We start from the raw sequence: 22,247 nt of genomic DNA on the forward strand, positions 1-22,247 counted from the left end.
CTTACCATACACAATTACATACCCGGAGACAGACTACCGACTGTACACTGCAGTCAGTAAATGTTAAAAGGTATAACAATTATGAAGAAGAAAAAGCTATAAATGCATGGATACTGGAGTATTTTCTTTGTCTAAATGTCTTTTCAAATGTGTCTCATTTCATGCAAGACCCTCCGTCCCTGTCTCATAGACTTGATGATTGAAGTCTCTCTTTTGATCCGCCTCCTTAATCTCTTAAATGTTGCCCACAAAGAATGTTAGTTAAAAAAAAATGTGTTGTGATTTGACCATATACAGAGCATATTTGCAAAATAAAACTGAATTCAAACAACAAACACAACATAATGAAAGGCTGGTTTGGTGTTAGATTCAGGACGTACTTCACTAGAATATGCTGTACCCCGCCCCCGACCTTCTGGGTTCCGCCCCTTCCCTCCCGCAGGTTGCGTTACCTGTACTCACACCTGTCACTCTCCAGAGCTGCTCTCCAAAGCTTTATCTCCCTGCCTCCGGAACTGGGCTACCCTACAACAGCGAGGACAAAACAACTATATACATTTACATACCACTTTGTTTTAATACCGCAACTTCCGATCGCTCTGGCATCAACCTAGGAGGTTAGAGTCAAGTCGGCTTGACCATCAGCGTCATTATCCACCTCATTTATACAGACGTTTTGAAGACATACGTATTGGTTGTTGCAGTGAAATAATGGCACCTTGACCTCGTCCAGTCTATTCAGTGTTTTGGAGAGAAAAAAAGGCAACGCACGTTTTGTTCGTCACCAGTGTCCCATCAATAGGAGAGAGAGAGAGAGAGAGAGAAAGAGCGGTGAGATTCAGCGCTGACTTGGTAAGACTATTTGACTATTACATGTGATATTGGACCGGTTTGTTTCTCTATCTGTCCAGAGTTATGTCAATTGCAGGTGCATGTTTCTGGTATAGATAACGTCATGCATTTTACCCAAACCCTATGGCGCGCTATGTAGGGTTAATGTTTACCCTAATAATGGACTAAATGACCTTAAAGCTACTCGTTATAGCCCAAAGACATGTTCTGTTTAAAGGAGAATTGGAAGCTCAAACAGCCAACATTCTCCATCTAAACGTGAATCGATTCTCAACTGCGTTACGGTTCTAGAAACATAAATCCCTGTACTTACATATCACATCAAATCATTTCACCGAATGCTAAATACGCACTTACTGTATACTGTTTTAACCGGGTTTAACACAGTTGCAGCCGACCGTATTTTTCAGTGACAACAGGTTTGGTGTCTTCCGTTTCCACACAGGTGTTGAGAGAAGCAGATAACTCATTAGCGCATGAAGACAGTCAGTCCTCTGGTGTCTGTTTTCAGTAAACAAGCGCCGTAACATGGAGATATGACCGTGGGGGAAACCCTAACCATATACAAAGGTGTGAATCAATTTAATGTAATTATTTCTCGGTGACATGAAAGATAAGGTCTTCATGCTTCCCTAAGCTAACACATAAGGCTTAAAATAAACGCCTGAAACTAGATCACCTGCATACTGGTCTTGACAAGAAGAAACACTGTCAGGGGAGGTTCACTTCTGCGCTGTTCAACCAACCTGGTCTAATAGCATTTCGTATCATTCTACACATAAATACGAAATACTCCATTTAGTATGATATGTTACCTTTCGTATGGTATGTAATTCATTTGTGGATGTCCATCACCCATTTCATATGATATGTTACGAATTTGTAAAACATATGATAGGTATGTTTTGAATTCTACACTGAACAAAAATATAAACACACCTTATAACGATTTCCAAGACTTTACTGAGTTACAGTTCACATAAGAAAAATCAGTCAATTAAAATAAATTCATTAGGTCTTTATCTTTGTATTTCATATGACTGGGAATACAGATATGCATTCATTTGTCACATATATTATTTTAAAGATAAGGGTATAGATCAGAAAACTAGTCAGTATTTGGTTTGACAATTTGTCTCATGCAGTGCTTTGCAAATAGTTGATCAGGCTGTTGATTGTGGTCCCGCTCCTCTTCAATGGCTGTGCAAAGTTGCTCGATATTGGCGGGAACTGGAACACACTGTCGTACACATCGATCCAGAGCATCCCAAACATGCTCAATGGGTGTGAAATGTCTGGTGATTATGCAGGCCATGGAAGAACTGGGACATTTTCAGCTTCCAGGAATTGTGTCCAGATCCTTGCGACATGGGACCGTGCTTTATCATACTGAAACATGAGGTGAATGGCAGTGGATGAATGGCACGATAATGGGCCTCAGGATCTCCCCATGGTATCTCTGTGCATTGAGATTAACCTCGTTTCTGAGCTAGTTTTAGGCTAGTAGTGATTTAACCTGAAAATAAAATGCATTATAATTGTATAGTTGTCGAAAATGAACACTCCTGTAGGAGCTTTTGTGACTAATTATGTAGTTAATGTATAATTCCAAACATAGGCCAATAAGTATTATGGTTGTAACAGAATTATGTATTTGAGAAAAGTCATTTAAAAATGATTGATATGATATGACTAGTTATCATATTAAGACAGAAAGTGTTGGTAACATGCTTCTCTGTATATCTATAAGCAGAGATATATATAAAACACATCGAACGTTGGTTACATGGTGATAATCCTAGATCTGATATAAGGTTCAGGAACCTCTGATTATCTTTCTTCGCAAAATCTATTCCACTGACCGCATTATTACGTGAGTTCAATGACCGTCAAAGGTTTATGTTTATGACGGTATTATGTGAGTCCAGGACATTGGTCTTGACAGCTATCTCTTCCTTAGTGTGTGTGTGTGTGTGTGTGTGTGTGTAGATACGCGGTAACAGAATTACGCTTTGACAAACCAAAAAATCATTGATTTTGAAGATTAACAACCATACAACTCTATGCACAGGGACTATTTTATAACAATGTTCACTGAAAACTGACTTAGTGGAAGAACTGTGCAGATGCACATTTTTTGGCAATGGAATTAGGTTAAAATCTCCTTTCGGTTTTTATGTTTTCCAAAAAGATCTGCTCCGAATTAAGATTGAATGATGTCTTCCGAAAGAACGGGGTGTCAGCTCTGACATGGTTGTCACGAGTTACCACAGCCACAAAGTCAGAAGGCCCGCCTACTCAACCAATCAGATGAGGGAGTGCGATGACGCGAATGCCAACTGGCTTGCAGTTGGTTATTTGTTTGATATTGATTTGGTTATTTGTTAGATATTGTAAAACCAACTGTTAAAAATACTACTTTTTTCAGATGTTTCATTCAAACTCAGCTTGCAAGTTTATCATGTTTGTCCTCACTCATAGTTACTTGGAATTTCAAAATTTGAATTTCACCTTTATTTAACCCGGTAGTCCAGTTGAGAACAAGTTCTCATTTACAACTGAGACCTGTCCAATATAAAGCAAAGCAGTGTGACACAAACAACACAGAGTTACACATGGAATAAACAAACATATAGTCAATAACACAATAGCAAAAGTCTATATACATTGTGTTCAAATGGTGTAAGGCAATAAATTGGCCATAGTAGCGAAGTAATTACAATTTAGCAAATGAACACTGGAGTGATAGATGTGCAGATGATGATGTGCAAGTAGAAATACTGGAAATACTGGTGAGCAAAAGAGCAGAAAAGTAAATAAAACAATATGGGGATGAGGTAGGTAGTTGGATGGGCTATTTACAGATGGGCTATTTACATATGGACTATGTACAGTTGCAGCGATCGGTAAGCTGTTCAGATAGCTGATGCTCAAAGTTAGTAAGGGAGATATAAGTCTCCAACTTCAGTGATTTGTGCAATTCATTCCATTCATTGGCAGCAGAGAACTGGAAGGAAAGGCGGCCAAAGGAGGTGTTGGCTTTGTGAATGACGAGTGAAATATACCCGCTGGAGTGCATGCTATGGGTAGGTGTTGTGGTGACCAGTGAGCTGAGATAAGGTGGGGCTTTACCTAGCAAAGACTTATAGATGACCTGGAGCCAGTGGGTTGGGCAACGAATATGTAACGAGGGCCAGCCGACGAAAGCATACAGGTCGCAGTGGTGGTTGTATATGGGGCTTTGGTGATAAAACTGATGGCACTGTGATAGACTGCATCCAATTGGCTGAGTAGAGTGTTGGAGGCTATTTTGTAAATGAGATCGTCGAAGACGAGGATCGGTAGGATAGTCAGTTTTACGAGGGTATGTTTGTCAGCGTGAGTGGAGGCTTTGTTGCGAAATAGGAAGCCAATTCTAGATTTCGTTTTGGATTGGAGATGTTTAATATGAGTCTGGAAGAAGAGTTTACAGTCAAGCCAGACACCTAGGTATTTGTAGTTGTCCATATATTCTAAGTCAGAACCGTCCAGAGTAGTGATGCTAGTTGGCCGGGCAGCGATCGATTGAAGAGCATGCATTTAGTTTTACTCGTATTTAAGAGCAATTGGAGGCCACGGTTGTATGGCATTGAAGCTTGTCTGGAGGTTTGTTAACACAGTGTCCAAAGAAAGGCCAGATGTATACAGAATGGTGTCGTCTGCATAGTGGTGGATCAAGGAATCGCCCGCAGCAAGAGCGACATCGTTGATATATACAGAGAAAAAGAGTCGGCCCGAGAATTTAACCCTGTGGTGCCCCCATAGAGACTTCCAGAGGTCCGGACAACAGGCCCTCTGATTTGACACACTGAACTCTGTCTGAGAAGTAGTTGGTGAACCAGTCGAGGCAGTCATTTACAATACAGTTGCACAGTAATGTCTCTTATCTATGGCGGTTATGATATTGTTTAGGACCTTGAGCGTGGCTGAGGTGCACCCGTCACTGGCTCGGAAACCGGATTGCACAGCGGAGAAGGTATGGTGCGATTCAAAATGGTCAGTGATCTGTTTGTTAACTTGGCATTCGAGGACATTAGAAAGGCAGGGCAGAACGGATATAAGTCTTTAGCAGTTTGGGTCTAGAGTGTCACCCCCTTTGAAGAGGGGGATGTCCACGGCAGCTTTCCAATCTTTAGGGATCTCGGGACGATACGAAAGAGAGGTTGAACAGACTGTTAATAGGGGTTGCAACAATGCCGGCGGATATTTTTTAGAAAGAGAGGGTCCAGATTGTCTGGCCCGGCTGATTTGTATCGGTCCAGATTTTGCAGCTCTTTCAGAACATCTGCTATCTGGATTTGGGTGAAGGAGAAGCATGGGAGGCTGGGCAGGTAGCTGCAGGGGAGTTCAGGGCTGTTGACCAGGGTTGGGGTAGCCAGGAGGAAAGCATGGCCAGCCGTAGAGAAATGCTTATTGAAATTCTCGATTATTGTGCATTTATCGGTGGTGACAGTGTTTCCTAGCCTCAGTGCAGTGGGCAGCTGGGAGTGGAAATTTCCTGTATTTACTAAATCATGGGGGACAGGGTCTATTAGGATTTCCAGCAGTAATTCCTTTACTGATTTTGTTTGTTTGTTTGTTGTTGTTAGTAATTCTGAGTTTTAATCACTTAATAATCATTCTTAAACAAAATTGAAATGAATAAAATCAGTAACTAATTGGTAGGTATATTACTTGTTACTTCTGTGAACTCTCATTCTCCCTCAGAAGGGAGAAAATGAGAAATTATCTTAAAGATAAGTGAGTTTTCAGTAACGGAATTACAAAGCACAAGGCAATATTTCTTAAATGTACAGAAGGTAAACAATTTATCAAACTAAATACAAGTTGATATTAGTTGGCAGGGGTCTTCACCTCAACTTTATTGGGTTTTGATGTATTTATTTAACTAGGCAAGTCAGTTAAGAACAAATTCTTATTTACAATGACTCCTTACCAAAAGGCAAAAGGCCTCCTGTGGGGACGGGGACTGGGATTAAAAAGAAATAAAATAAATAATAGCAAGGCAGCAACACATGACAACATAGCATGGCAGCAACACATGACAACACAGCATGGCAGCAACACATGACAACACAGCATGGCAGCAACACATGACAACACAGCATGGCAGCAACACATGACAACACAGCAAGGCAGCAACACATGACAACACAGCAAGGCAGCAACACATGACAACACAGCAAGGCAGCAACACATGACAACACAGCAAGGCAGCAACACATGACAACACAGCATGGCAGCAACACATGACAACACAGCATGGCAGCAACACATGACAACACAGCATGGTAGCAACACAACATGACAACACAGCATGGCAGCAACACATGACAACACAGCATGGTAGCAACACATGACAACACAGCATGGCAGCAACACATGACAACACAGCATGGCAGCAACACATGACAACACAGCATGGCAGCAACACATGACAACACAGCATGGTAGCAACACATGACAACACAGCATGGTAGCAACACATGACAACACAGCATGGCAGCAACACATGACAACACAGCATGGCAGCAACACATGACAACACAGCATGGTAGCAACACATGACAACACAGCATGGCAGCAACACATGACAACACAGCATGGCAGCAACACATGACAACACAGCATGGCAGCAACACATGACAACACAGCATGGCAGCAACACATGACAACACAGCATGGTAGCAACACATGACAACACAGCATGGTAGCAACACATGACAACACAGCATGGTAGCAACACATGACAACACAGCATGGTAGCAACACATGACAACACAGCATGGTAGCAACACATGACAACACAGCATGGTAGCAACACATGACAACACAGCATGGTAGCAACACATGACAACACAGCATGGCAGCAACACATGACAACACAGCATGGTAGCAACACATGACAACACAGCATGGTAGCAACACATGACAACACAGCATGGTAGCAACACAACATGACAACATGGTAGCAAAACAACATGGCAGCAGCACAAAACATGGTACAAACATTATTGGACACAGACAACAGCACAAAGGGCAAGAAGGTAGAGACAACAATACATCAAGCAAAGCAGCCACAACTGTCAGCAAGAGTGTCCATGATTGAGTCTTTGAATGAAAAGATTGAGATAAAACTGTCCCGTTTGAGTGTTTGTTGCAGCTCGTTCCAGTCGCTAGCTGCAGCGAACTGAAAAGAGGAGCGACCCAGGGATGTGTGTGCTTTGTGGACCTTTAACAGAATGTGACTGGCAGAACGGGTGTTGTATGTGGAGGATGAGGGCTGCAGTATATATCTCAGATAGGGGGGTGTGAGGCCTATGAGGGCTGCGGTAGATATATCAAATAGGGGGGAGTGAGGCCTATGAGGGCTGCGGTAGATATCTCAGATAGGGGGGAGTGAGGCCTATGAGGGCTGCGGTAGATATCTCAGATAGGGGGGAGTGAGGCCTATGAGGGCTGCGGTAGATATCTCAGATAGGGGGGAGTGAGGCCTATGAGGGCTGCGGTAGATATCTCAGATAGGGGGGAGTGAGGCCTATGAGGGCTGCGGTAGATATCTCAGATAGGGGGGAGTGAGGCCTATGAGGGCTGCGGTAGATATCTCAGATAGGGGGGAGTGAGGCCTATGAGGGCTGCGGTAGATATCTCAGATAGGGGGGAGTGAGGCCTATGAGGGCTGCGGTAGATATCTCAGATAGGGGGAGTGAGGCCTATGAGGGCTGCGGTAGATATCTCAGATAGGGGGGAGTGAGGCCTATGAGGGCTGCGGTAGATATCTCAGATAGGGGGGAGTGAGGCCTATGAGGGCTGCGGTAGATATCTCAGATAGGGGGGAGTGAGGCCTATGAGGGCTGCGGTAGATATCTCAGATAGGGGGAGTGAGGCCTATGAGGGCTGCGGTAGATATCTCAGATAGGGGGAGTGAGGCCTATGAGGGCTGCGGTAGATATCTCAGATAGGGGGAGTGAGGCCTATGAGGGCTGCGGTAGATATCTCAGATAGGGGGAGTGAGGCCTATGAGGGCTGCGGTAGATATCTCAGATAGGGGGAGTGAGGCCTATGAGGGCTGCGGTAGATATCTCAGATAGGGGGAGTGAGGCCTATGAGGGCTGCGGTAGATATCTCAGATAGGGGGAGTGAGGCCTATGAGGGCTGCGGTAGATATCTCAGATAGGGGGAGTGAGGCCTATGAGGGCTGCGGTAGATATCTCAGATAGGGGGAGTGAGGCCTATGAGGGCTGCGGTAGATATCTCAGATAGGGGGAGTGAGGCCTATGAGGGCTGCGGTAGATATCTCAGATAGGGGGAGTGAGGCCTATGAGGGCTGCGGTAGATATCTCAGATAGGGGGGAGTGAGGCCTATGAGGGCTGCGGTAGATATCTCAGATAGGGGGGAGTGAGGCCTATGAGGGCTGCGGTAGATATCTCAGATAGGGGGGAGTGAGGCCTATGAGGGCTGCGGTAGATATCTCAGATAGGGGGAGTGAGGCCTATGAGGGCTGCGGTAGATATCTCAGATAGGGGGAGTGAGGCCTATGAGGGCTGCGGTAGATATCTCAGATAGGGGGGAGTGAGGCCTATGAGGGCTGCGGTAGATATCTCAGATAGGGGGGAGTGAGGCCTATGAGGGCTGAGGTAGATATCTCAGATAGGGGGAGTGAGGCCTATGAGGGCTGCGGTAGATATCTCAGATAGGGGGAGTGAGGCCTATGAGGGCTGAGGTAGATATCTCAGATAGGGGGAGTGAGGCCTATGAGGGCTGAGGTAGATATCTCAGATAGGGGGAGTGAGGCCTATGAGGGCTGCGGTAGATATCTCAGATAGGGGGGAGTGAGGCCTATGAGGGCTGCGGTAGATATCTCAGATAGGGGGGAGTGTTTCTGATACATTTAAGACTTTTTCTATTAGATCACTTTTCCATTTGTTTATCCAGAAATCAAAGCCTTTTCTAAATGTTTTTGAAACATGTTTTTGAAAAATGTAGCTTTGCCTTCATTCCCCCAAAATAGACTTCTTCTCTTTCATTTGGAACTGAATTTGATCTGCTCCTATGCACTTCACAATTTGGTGCTCATGGGTCACTTCACATGTTGGTGCTCATGGGTCACTTCACATGTTGGTGCTCATGGGTCATTTCACATGTTGGTGCTCATGGGTCATTTCACATGTTGGTGCTGGGTCACACATTTTGCCATTTGTTTATCCAGAAATCAAAGCCTTTTCTAAATGTTTTTGAAACATGTTTTCATGAAAATGTTGGTGCTCATCATTCACTTCACATGTTGGTGCTCAAAATAGACTTGCTCATCTCATTTCATTTGGAACTGATGGGTCATTTCATGTTGGTGCTCATGGGTCACTTCTCACAATGTTGGTGCTCATGGGTCATTTCACATGTTGGTGCTCATGGGTCATTTCACATGTTGGTGCTCATGGGTCATTTCACATGTTGGTGCTCATGGGTCATTTCACATGTTGGTGCTCATGGGTCATTTCACATGTTGGTGCTCATGGGTCATTTCACATGTTGGTGCACATGTTGGTGCTCATGGGTCATTTCACATGTTGGTGCTCATGGGTCATTTCACATGTTGGTGCTCATGGGTCATTTCACATGTTGGTGCTCATGGGTCATTTCACATGTTGGTGCTCATGGGTCATTTCACATGTTGGTGCTCATGGGTCACTTCACATGTTGGTGCTCATGGGTCATTTCACATGTTGGTGCTCATGGGTCATTTCACATGTTGGTGCTCATGGGTCATTTCACATGTTGGTGCTCATGGGTCATTTCACATGTTGGTGCTCATGGGTCATTTCACATGTTGGTGCTCATGGGTCATTTTACATATTGGTGCTCATGGGTCACTTCACATGTTGGTGCTCATGGGTCATTTCACATGTTGGTGCTCATGGGTCATTTTACATATTGGTGCTCATGGGTCACTTCACATGTTGGTGCTCATGGGTAATTTTACATGTTGGTGCTCATGGGTCACTTCACATGTTGGTGCTCATGGGTAATTTTACATGTTGGTGCTCATGGGTCATTTCACATGTTGGTGCTCATGGGTCATTTTACATATTGGTGCTCATGGGTGAGGTGATCCCCATTCGTCCCTCTTTACGCCTAGTACTACAGCCTAAAGCACCAACAAGCACCTGATAGTTCCTATCTTGATTTAATGATTATTGTTTTATACGGATTACGTAGGGTAAGAACTAAATTGCTGACTGAACAAATTAAAACAAAGCTAATATATATATATATATATGTTTAAAGGTACACAAATGGTCAGTGAAATAGCCTATTCATAAATCTATTGTATTATTTTACATAGTTATCCTCATACATGAACTAGGCCAGAAAAATTGATTTTGTTTACTTTGTGGATCACAAAGAAAGTCCATTAAGATAGCTAGGTGGATCACAGAGAAAGTCCATTAAGCTAGCTAGGTGGATCACAAAGAAAGTCCATTAAGCTAGCTAGGTGGATCACAAAGAAAGTCCATTAAGCTAGCTAGGTGGATCACAAAAAAAGTCCATTAAGCTAGCTAAGTGGATCACGAAGAAAGTCCATTAAGCTAGCTAGGTGGATCACAAAGAAAGTCCATTAAGCTAGCTAGGTGGGTCACAAAGAAAGTCCATTAAGCTAGCTAGGTGGATCACAGTGCAAACACATTATTGTAACCACTGCTTTATTACAAATCTGTTATTGTGCTCTGACCTATGAAATGTAAATGGCTATGCAGTCCACCTAAACCCTAACCCAGGTCATTGACTCAATCATCAATTAATGAACCAATCAATCAAAGGCCCTTTTTATATCTGCAGTTGTCACAAAGTGCTTTTACACCAACCTGGCCTTGACTCCATGCAAAGTGCAAACAAATTCACAAGGTCGTGCAAACATACTTTCTAGAACTGTATACACACAATACTGTATACACAAACTGTCCATACTTTATACACACACACACACACACACACACACACACACACAAATAAACCCACCATTATCACAACAGAATGAATACAGGTTCAATGGAGTTGTTTGTTAATATTGGAACCAGATAACCCCTGTATCTTTTATCTGGTCTAAAATGCTTATTCAAGAGAAGAGGACAAAGTTCACATGGCTTTTATCTGCAGCAAACTCATCTGTTTAGTTTATACCATTACATAATTGACCTAGCCAGCTGTATCAATACCACTCGACACAAGTAGCTAGCTACTAATATAATAATATGTTATATATATATACTCTACTTGATAATGCTAAGTGTTTAGCTGTCGACTTGATTTAGTTTCTGTTGTGGTGGTGTGGGAATGTGGCTGTGTGTTTGCAGAAGACAAATAGGTTCACATCGGTCTAAGGCACCGCATCGGTCTAAGGCACCGCACCGCATCGGTCTAAGGCACCGCACCGCATCGGTCTAAGGCACCGCATCGGTCTAAGGCACCGCACCGCATCGGTCTAAGGCACCGCACCGCATCGGTCTAAGGCACCGCACCGCATCGGTCTAAGGCACCGCATCGCATCGGTCTAAGGCACCGCATCGGTCTAAGGCACCGCACCGCATCGGTCTAAGGCACCGCACCGCATCGGTCTAAGGCACCGCACCGCATCGGTCTAAGGCACCGCACCGCATCGGTCTAAGGCACCGCATCGGTCTAAGGCACCTCATCGCATCGGTCTAAGGCACCGCATCGGTCTAAGGCACCGCATCGGTCTAAGGCACCGCACCGCATCGGTCTAAGGCACCGCACCGCATCGGTCTAAGGCACCGCACCGCATCGGTCTAAGGCACCGCACCGCATCGGTCTAAGGCACCGCATCGCATCGGTCTAAGGCACCGCATCGCATCGGTCTAAGGCACCGCATCGCATCGGTCTAAGGCACCGCACCGCATCGGTCTAAGGCACCGCACCGCATCGGTCTAAGGCACCTCATCGCATCGGTCTAAGGCACCTCATCGCATCGGTCTAAGGCACCTCATCGCATCGGTCTAAGGCACCGCTTCGCATCGGTCTAAGGCACCGCTCGCATCGGTCTAAGGCACCGCTTCGCATCGGTCTAAGGCACCTCACCGCATCGGTCTAAGGCACCTCACCGCATCGGTCTAAGGCACCGCACCGCATCGGTCTAAGGCACCTCATCGCATCGGTCTAAGGCACCGCACCGCATCGGTCTAAGGCACCGCACCGCATCGGTCTAAGGCACCGCACCGCATCGGTCTAAGGCACCGCACCGCATCGGTCTAAGGCACCGCACCGCATCGGTCTAAGGCACCGCACCGCATCGGTCTAAGGCACCGCACCGCATCGGTCTAAGGCACCGCACCGCATCGGTCTAAGGCACCGCACCGCATCGGTCTAAGGCACCGCACCGCATCGGTCTAAGGCACCGCACCGCATCGGTCTAAGGCACCGCACCGCATCGGTCTAAGGCACCGCACCGCATCGGTCTAAGGCACCGCACCGCATCGGTCTAAGGCACCTCATCGCATCGGTCTAAGGCACCGCACCGCAGCGGTCTAAGGCACCGCACCGCAGCGGTCTAAGGCACCGCTTCGCAGCGGTCTAAGGCACCGCACCGCAGCGGTCTAAGGCACCTCATCGCAGCGGTCTAAGGCACCGCACCGCAGCGGTCTAAGGCACCGCATCGCAGCGGTCTAAGGCACCGCTTCGCAGCGGTCTAAGGCACCTCATCGCATCGGTCTAAGGCACCTCATCGCATCGGTCTAAGGCACCGAATCGCAGCGGTCTAAGGCACCGAATCGCAGCGGTCTAAGGCACCGAATCGCAGCGGTCTAAGGCACCGAATCGCAGCGGTCTAAGGCACCGAATCGCAGCGGTCTAAGGCACCGAATCGCAGCGGTCTAAGTGCTAGATGCATCACTGCAGATACGGTCTCGATCCCGGGCTGCGTTGCGACCGGGAGACCTATGAGGCGGTGCACAATTGTCTCAGCGTCGTCTGGGCTAGGAGAGGGTTTGGTTGGCTCGGCTGTCCTTGTCCGATTGTGCTCTAGCGACTACTTGTGGTGGGCCGGGCACATGCACGCTGACAGGGTCGCAGTTGTACTACGTCTGTGGCACATTTGTGATTGAGTTTTCAAAACAAAATGGCCACTGGATTGATGCAAATAATCATGATTCTGCCAGGCTACTTTATATAATGATCAAAAATATAAACGCATCAATTTCAATGATTTGACTGAGCTACAGTTCATAAGGAAATCAGTCAATTGAAATAAATTCATTAGGCCCTAATCTATGGACTTCATATGACCGGGCGCATCCCACTCACTGGGGAGCTTGGCTCAGCCAATCAGAATGAGTTTCTCTCCACGAAAGGGCTGTATTACAGACAGAAATACTCATCAGCTGTCTGGGTGGCTGGTCTCAGACGATCCCTCAGGTGAATAAGCTGGATGTGGACCTCCTGGGCTGGGGTGGTTACACGGTCTGAGGTTGTGAGGCCAATTGGACTTACTGCCAAATTCTTTAAAACATTGGAGGCGGTTTATGGTGGATAACTAAACCTTAAATTCTCTAGCAACAGCTCTGGTGGACATTCCTTCAGTCAGCATGTCAATTGCACACTCACTCAAAACTTGACATCTGTTGCATTGTGTTGTGACAAAACTGCACATTTTAGAGTGGCCTTTTATTGTCCCTAGCACAAGGTGCACCTGTGGAATGATCATGCCGTTTAATCAGTTTCTTGATTTACCGGCATGTCAGGTGGAGGGATTATCTCGGCAAAGGATACAATGCTAATTAATTAAGGGATGTCAAAAATAAGCTTTGTGCATGTTGAACATTTTTAGGATCTTCTATTTCAGCTCATGAAACATGGGACCAACACTTTGTTGCTTTTATATATTTGTTCAGTATACATATGACGTGGTGAACCGTGCCGTTGCCTCACAAAGTTTGTTCAGTATACATATGACGTGGTGAACCGTGCCGTTGCCTCACAAAGTTTGTTCAGTATACATATGACGTGGTGAACCGTGCCGTTGCCTCACAAAGTTTGTTCAGTATACATATGACGTGGTGAACCGTGCCGTTGCCTCACAAAGTTGAAGGAAAATACATTTAAATTTATTCAATACATTTTTGATCCTACCAGGAAGCCAAAATGTTCCCAAACAGGAGATCTAACCGATGAAGGATCCTCCAATTCTAGTTTATCCACCCCACCACTCTCAATCGCACATAACTAGTTCCAGCTCCTCACAAAAAGATAATTTGAAATGCGGCAGTTAAGATTTGAATTACAACGTGCGCTTTAACAAGTTTATTTTCAGCTCAGATTTACTCCAGGAGTACAGCATAGCCTATTGGCTTAGTGTTTGTTTATTCAGTCGGGTTCTTTTAGGATTTATATTTCAAACAACCTACTCATTCCAGGGTTTGATACCCAGAAGCTGCCGGTTGCACTGAGTAAAGCTATGGATTTTGTGTTGTGTTAAAGGCTAAAGTACAGGCAGGGAATAGGCAAAAGACGTCGTTAGTGAGGCGGACAGAAACTATCAAACACGGGAAGATTCAATTATGGAGGGAAACCAGCGCTCCGAATAGAAGTGCGTCACAAAACAAACCTCAGTGATTGGGTGCAAAGAACTGAACTAAATAGTGTGTGATAATGGCATACAGGTGTGTGAACAGGTGATTGGGATCTGGAGATGTGTTCAGGGGATCTATGCGTTTGAGTGTGAGCTGGAAGCAGATGTTACACTGTGTGTAACATGATTTTTGCATGTCTACCTCATCTCTGTACCCCACACATACAGATAATTGTAAGGTCCCTCAGTCGAGCAGGGAATTTCAAACCGATTCAACAACAAAGACGAGGGAGGTTTTCCAATGCCTTGTAAAGAAGGGCACCTATTGGTAGATGGGTACAAATAAAATAAAAGCAGACATTGAATATCCCTTTGAGCATAGTGACGTTATTAATTACACTTTGGATGGTCTATCAATACACCCAGTCACTACAAAGATACAGGCGTCCTTCCTAACTCAGTTACCGGAGAGAAATGAAACCACTCAGGCCAATGGTGACTTTAAAACATAGTTCTCATATCACAACCATGAAACAGAGGATGGATCAACAATATTAAAGTTATTCCACAATACTAACCTAAATTACAGTGAAAAGAAGGAAGCCTGTACAGAAGAAAAATATTCCCAATCATGCATCCTATTTGCAACAAGACACTAAAGTAATACTTAAAAAAAATGTGGCTAAGAAATTAACTGTCTTGAATACAAAGTGTTATGTTTGGGGCAAATCCAATACAACACATTCCTGAGCACCACTCTCCAATACAACACATTACTGAGTACCACTCTCCAATACAACACATTACTGAGTACCACTCTCCAATACAACACATTACTGAGTACCACTCTCCAATACAACACATTACTGAGTACCACTCTTCTATACAACATATTACTGAGTACCACTCTCCAATACAACACATTACTGAGTACCACTCTCCAATCCAATACATTACTGAGTACCACTCTCCAATACAACCCATTACTGAGTACCACTCTCCAATACAACACATTACTGAGTACCACTCTCCAATACAACACATTACTGAGTACCACTCTCCAATACAACACATTACTGAGTACCACTCTCCAATACAACACATTACTGAGTACCACTCTCCAATACAACACACTACTGAGTACCACTCTCCAATACAACACACTACTGAGTACCACTCTCCAATACAACACACTACTGAGTACCACTCTCCAATACAACACACTACTGAGTACCACTCTCCAATACAACACACTACTGAGTACCACTCTCCAATACAACACACTACTGAGTACCACTCTCCAATACAACACACTACTGAGTACCACTCTCCAATACAACACACTACTGAGTACCACTCTCCAATACAACACACTACTGAGTACCACTCTCCAATACAACACACTACTGAGTACCACTCTCCAATACAACACACTACTGAGTACCACTCTCCAATACAACACATTACTGAGTACCACTCTCCAATACAACACATTACTGAGTACCACTCTCCAATACAACACATTACTGAGTACCACTCTCCAATACAACACATTACAACCACTCTCCAATACAACACATTACTGAGTACCACTCTCCAACACAACACATTACTGAGTACCACTCTCCAACACAACACATTACTGAGTACCACTCTCCAACACAACACATTACTGAGTACCACTCTCCAATACAACACATTACTGAGTACCACTCTCCAATACAACACATTACTGAGTACCACTCTCCAATACAACACATTACTGAGTACCACTCTCCAATACAACACATTACTGAGTACCACTCTCCAATACAACACATTACTGAGTACCACTCTCCAATACAACACATTACTGAGTACCACTCTCCAATACAACACATTACTGAGTACCACTCTCCAATACAACACATTACTGAGTACCACTCTCCAATACAACACATTACTGAGTACCACTCTCCAATACAACACATTGCTGAGTACCACTCTCCATATTTTGATGCATAGTAGTGGCTGCATCATGTTATGGGTATGTTTGTAATCATTAAGGACTGGGGAGTTTTTCAGGATAAAAAAAGAAACTGAATGGAGCTAAGCACTGGGAAAATCCTAGAGGAAAACCTGGTTCAGTCTGCTTTTCAAAATCACTGGGAGACAAATTCCCCTTTTCAGCAGGACAATGATCTAAAACACAAGGCCAAATATACACTGGTGTTGCTTACCAAGACGATTTTGAATGTTCCTGAGTCGCCTAGTTACTGAGTCGCCTAGTTACGTGGTGAGTGTACATATTCCTTTTATAAAGAAAATGACGCTGACAAAATAAACAATACAAAACAACAGTGAAGCTTAAGGGCCACAAACCATGTTAACTTCCCACACTGAAAGGAGGGGGGGGGGGAAGAGTATGATTCCCAATCAGAGACAATGATAGACAGCTGTCCCTGATTGAGAACCATACCCGGCCAAAACATAGAAATACAAAAATCATAGAAAACATAAACATAGAATGCCCACCCCACATCACACCCTGACCAAAGCAAATAGAGACATTAAAAGGCTCTCTAAGGTCAGGGCGTGACACACAATGGATCAACAACCAACTTGACAGAGCTTGAATAATTTTTTAAATAATTATGTACATTTATTGTACAAATATTGTACAATCCAGCTGTGCAAAGCTCTTAGACATTCCCAGACTGCTGTTGTAAACATTCCCAGACGGCTGTTGTAAACATTCCCAGACGGCTGTTGTAAACATTCCCAGACGGCTGTTGTAAACATTCCCAGACGGCTGTTGTAAACATTCCCAGACGGCTGTTGTAAACATTCCCAGACGGCTGTTGTAAACATTCCCAGACGGCTGTTGTAAACATTCCCAGACGGCTGTTGTAAACATTCCCAGACGGCTGTTGTAAACATTCCCAGACTGCTGTTGTAAACATTCCCAGACTGCTGTTGTAAACATTCCCAGACTGCTGTTCTAAACATTCCCAGACTGCTGTTCTAAACATTCCCAGACTGCTGTTCTAAACATTCCCAGACTGCTGTTCTAAACATTCCCAGACTGCTGTTCTAAACATTCCCAGACTGCTGTTCTAAACATTCCCAGACTGCTGTTCTAAACATTCCCAGACTGCTGTTCTAAACATTCCCAGACTGCTGTTCTAAACATTCCCAGACTGCTGTTCTAAACATTCCCAGACTGCTGTTATAAACATTCCCAGACTGCTGTTATAAACATTCCCAGACTGCTGTTATAAACATTCCCAGACTGCTGTTATAAACATTCCCAGACGGCTGTAATCACTGCCAAATGTTATTCTAACATGTGTTGACTCCGTATTTCATTTTCAATACATTTGCAAACATTTCTAAAAACATGTTTTCACTTTGTCATTATGGGGTATTGTGATGTCATTTTAGGGGATTGTGATGTCATTACAGGGGATTGTGATGTCATTATGGGGTATTGTGTATTGATGGGTGAAAAATAAATATTTAATAGCTTAGGTTATAAAAACATGACGTTATGTTTCCTCTGGCCCAGATGCAATCAGAGCGCATAGGTTTCACCAGGTGACCTGCTGCTGTGGTTATCAGTAGGCTACAGCTGATCAGACTGAAGCACACACTCATATGACTTGAAAAGCAGAAATCTCTTTAGCCACACTGCTCCTCAGACTCTCCTTCATATCTCGTTGTGGGAATAGGGCCATAGACTTCCTCTTTCCTCACTAATCTCTCCAGCCATCTTCTCTCTCCCATTGTTCAGCCAGGTGGTGGCACGAGACCAGGTTTCAGGGAGGGAGGGAGGGAGGGAGGAAGGGAGGAAGGGAGGAAGGGAGTCATGTGTTGCCCAGACCTGGCTATTCATAATAATTTTCTAACACTTTACCTGGGCTTGATTGAGGTTGCAATGGAGACAAAAGAATACTCACAAAAATCTGACACTCCAGGCAGGCTAAAACAAACCCCGCCCATCTGCCACTCCAGCCAAGCTAAAACAAACCCCGCCCATCTGCCACTCCAGACAGGCTAAAACAAACCCCGCCCATCTGCCACTCCAGCCAAGCTAAAACTAAACCCCGCCCATCTGCCACTCCAGACAGGCTAAAACAAACCCCGCCCATCTGCCACTCCAGGCAGGCTAAAACAAACCCCGCCCATCTGCCACTCCAGACAGGCTAAAACGAACCCCGCCCATCTGCCACTCCAGCTAGGCAAAAACAAACCCAGCCCATCTGCCACTCCAGACAGGCTAAAACAAACCCCGCCCATCTGCCACTCCAGACGAGCTAAAACAAACCCCGCCCATCTGCCACTCCAGACGAGCTAAAACAAACCCCACTCATCTGCCACTCCAGACAGGCTAAAACAAACCCCGCCCATCTGCACCTCCAGACAGGCTAAAACAAACCCCGCCCATCTGCACCTCCAGACAGGCTAAAACAAACCCCGCCCATCTGCACCTCCAGACAGGCTAAAACAAACACTGAAAGTTTTTTAATATTTCTAATAGTATTTGAACACAGGTCTGGTGTTGTTTTCCCTGTGGCAAAGTGTTCGTACTCTTCCTTCCGTTCTCAGGCCTATACATAGGGCCTGGGGTCAGCAAGGGTACAGGGTATCGGGGATAGGGCCTGGGGTCAGCAAGGGTACAGGGTATCGGGGATAAGGCCTGGGGTCAGCAAGGGTACAGGGGATAGGGCCTGGGGTCAGCAAGGGTACAGGGTATCGGGGATAGGGCCTGGGGTCAGCAAGGGTACAGGGTATCGGGGATAGGGCCGGGGGTCAGCAAGGGTACAGGTTATCTGGGATAGGGCCTGGGGTCAGCAATTATTATTATTCTGATGTAATATGAGTTGGTTATTGGTATTGGTACGGTAATGGAGTATTTGTGCGTTTTCTAACATGCTTTTAGACACATTTTTGTAAATAATTGTAGTCAATGGAAAGTGATGACAATGTGCCCAATTGATTTTGTAGTGGAATTATAGTACTCAAAAGGAGAGTCTTTTAGATTTCTTCAAAACAATCAAACTTTATTATTTAATTACTGCAGTAGCCGGTCGGTAATCAACCCTGGAGGTGATCACTGAGAACTCAACCAGCTGGTTTGAGCCACAGCATTTTATATCACCCCTGGAGGTGATCACTGAGAACTCAATCAGCTGGTTTGAGCCACAGCATTTTATATCACCCCTGGAGGTGATCACTGACAACTCAACCAGCTTGTTTGAGCCACAGCATTTTATAGCAAAGTCCATGCTCCTGGATGTTCATGACAAACAACAGATGTATGGAATGTGTCACAGGGTTACTAATTATTCACAGCAAATAGTATCTGCTGTAAATACTTTCCTCGTTGTGTAGAGACCAGGGTCTGGCCCCCCCAACTCCATACTGGAGCCATCTCCCCCTGGTACCCCAGTACAGAAACATTAACCCATGAATGATGTATCACCCATATACATGGTACATCTTCCAGAGGCCCATCCTCAGTAGAACACGCACAGATGAGCATTCTAACAGCCCTTTTGTTCTGTTGCATAAAACAACCATTTGATGCAATAACAGCATTGTAACATAATCTTGTATTTTCCACCGTACTCTGTAATGAAACAAAACATTTTAAAAAAAAAAACAGTTTTGGGGATCAACCAGAAGCAGAGAGAGTGAAAATAAGGCCACATGAACTTCCCCGTTAATATCAAATGGGATGATTAATTTGTGTGGGACTATGGATAATGAATTATGATGCATTACAAAAAAATGAGTGTTGTTGACATAAAGGGAAACTAGTACAATATGATAGAATATAACTACTTCTGACTCAACATAACAGCCCTTATTAAGGTATATATTTACCTCAGATCATAAAACATGACATTCTGGTACTATATAAACTTGTTTCAAATGTACAGTATGTAAACAGGTTGATATTAAAGGAACTGCCCAGTGTTTACAGATTTCTTAGAAATATGACCTAAAATTAATTACAATCAGAGTGAAATAGTTTTACTTCCAAATGTTCTTTATTAATTATGTTAAAAAGCAGTTATTCTATGTTTGAATGGTGTGCAAGTACTCCAATAGCAGAATGATGTGGCCGTATACCAGTCATTACAAATATTCACGCAAGAAGACCGCTGATTGGCCAGCTCATCCTCCTCTAGACCACTGATTGGCCAGCTCATCCTCCTCTAGACAGCTGATTGGCCAGCTCATCCTCCTCTAGACCGCTGATTGGCCAGCTCATCCTCCTCTAGACTGCTGATTTAGCCAGCTCATCCTCCTCTAGACCGCTGATTGGCCAGCTCATCCTCCTCTAGACTGCTGATTTAGCCAGATCATCCTCCTCTAGACAGCTGATTGGCCAGCTCATCCTCCTCTAGACAGCTGATTGGCCAGCTCATCCTCCTCTAGACAGCTGATTGGCCAGCTCATCCTCCTCTAGACAGCTGATTGGCCAGCTCATCCTCCTCTAGACAGCTGATTGGCCAGCTCATCCTCCTCTAGACAGCTGATTGGCCAGCTCATCCTCCTCTAGACAGCTGATTGGCCAGCTCATCCTCCTCTAGACAGCTGATTGGCCAGCTCATCCTCCTCTAGACAGCTGATTGGCCAGCTCATCCTCCTCTAGACAGCTGATTGGCCAGCTCATCCTCCTCTAGACAGCTGATTGGCCAGCTCATCCTCCTCTAGACAGCTGATTGGCCAGCTCATCCTCCTCTAGACAGCTGATAGGCCAGCTCATCCTCCTCTAGACAGCTGAATGGCCAGCTCATCCTCCTCTAGACAGCTGATTGGCCAGCTCATCCTCCTCTAGACAGCTGATTGGCCAGCTCATCCTCCTCTAGACAGCTGATTGGCCAGCTCATCCTCCTCTAGACAGCTGATTGGCCAGCTCATCCTCCTCTAGACAGCTGATTTAGGCCAGCTCATCCTCCTCTAGACCGCTGATTTAGCCAGCTCATCCTCCTCTAGACCGCTGATTGGCCAGCTCATCCTCCTCTAGACCGCTGATTGGCCAGCTCATCCTCCTCTAGACCGCTGATTGGCCAGCTCATCCTCCTCTAGACCGCTGATTGGCCAGCTCATCCTCCTCTAGACAGCTGATTGGCCAGCTCATCCTCCTCTAGACCGCTGATTGGCCAGCTCATCCTCCTCTAGACAGCTGATTGGCCAGCTCATCCTCCTCTAGACAGCTGATTGGCCAGCTCATCCTCCTCTAGACAGCTGATTGGCCAGCTCATACTCCTATAGACAGCTGATTGGCCAGCTCATACTCCTCTACACCAATGATAGGCCAGCTCGTCCTCCTCTAGACCGCTGATTGGCCAGCTCGTCCTCCTCTAGACCGCTGATTGGCCAGCTCGTCCTCCTCTAGACCGCTGATTGGCCAGCTTGTCCTCCTCTAGACCTCTGATTGGCCAGCTCATCCTCCTATGTAGTATTGCTTCTTACTTATTGAGGAAATAGCAGGGTTCGATACTGCGACCAAAACAGTCTGTCTTGGCAGTGCGACACACATTTTGAATTGGTCACAAGGGTGCCAGTGACATCATTTCTCGTCGCGTTAGTTTTTGTATCGCAATTTGCTTTTACTTTTTTTATTATCATGATTTATTCATTCCGGAATGTGCAATTGACCAAAAAAGGTTGTTTCTGTAAAGGAAACAACGGCATGTGAATGGGTGTACAGTTTGTGTAGTGAATGGGTGTACAGTTTGTGTAGGGCCTATGTCTACCACTTCCTGCATCTGTTCGTGATGA

At 45.1% G+C, this 22,247-nt stretch overlaps 1 protein-coding gene across 2 annotated transcripts in view; it reads left to right on the forward strand.

The window, feature by feature from the left end:
* Positions 1-466: 466 nt before the first annotated feature.
* Positions 467-22,247, forward strand: part of eps8l2 (EPS8 like 2) — a 167,997-nt gene continuing 146,216 nt past the window's right edge. The window contains exon 1 of one of the 2 annotated variants that reach the window (XM_052466987.1): positions 467-852. The gene's annotated coding sequence lies outside the window, so the exon portion shown is untranslated. The remainder of the gene's footprint in view (positions 853-22,247) is intronic. The other variant, XM_052466986.1, reaches the window with a different exon arrangement.

Source organism: Oncorhynchus keta, chromosome 17 (assembly GCF_023373465.1).
Source record: "Oncorhynchus keta strain PuntledgeMale-10-30-2019 chromosome 17, Oket_V2, whole genome shotgun sequence".
Lineage (NCBI taxonomy): Eukaryota > Metazoa > Chordata > Actinopteri > Salmoniformes > Salmonidae > Oncorhynchus > Oncorhynchus keta.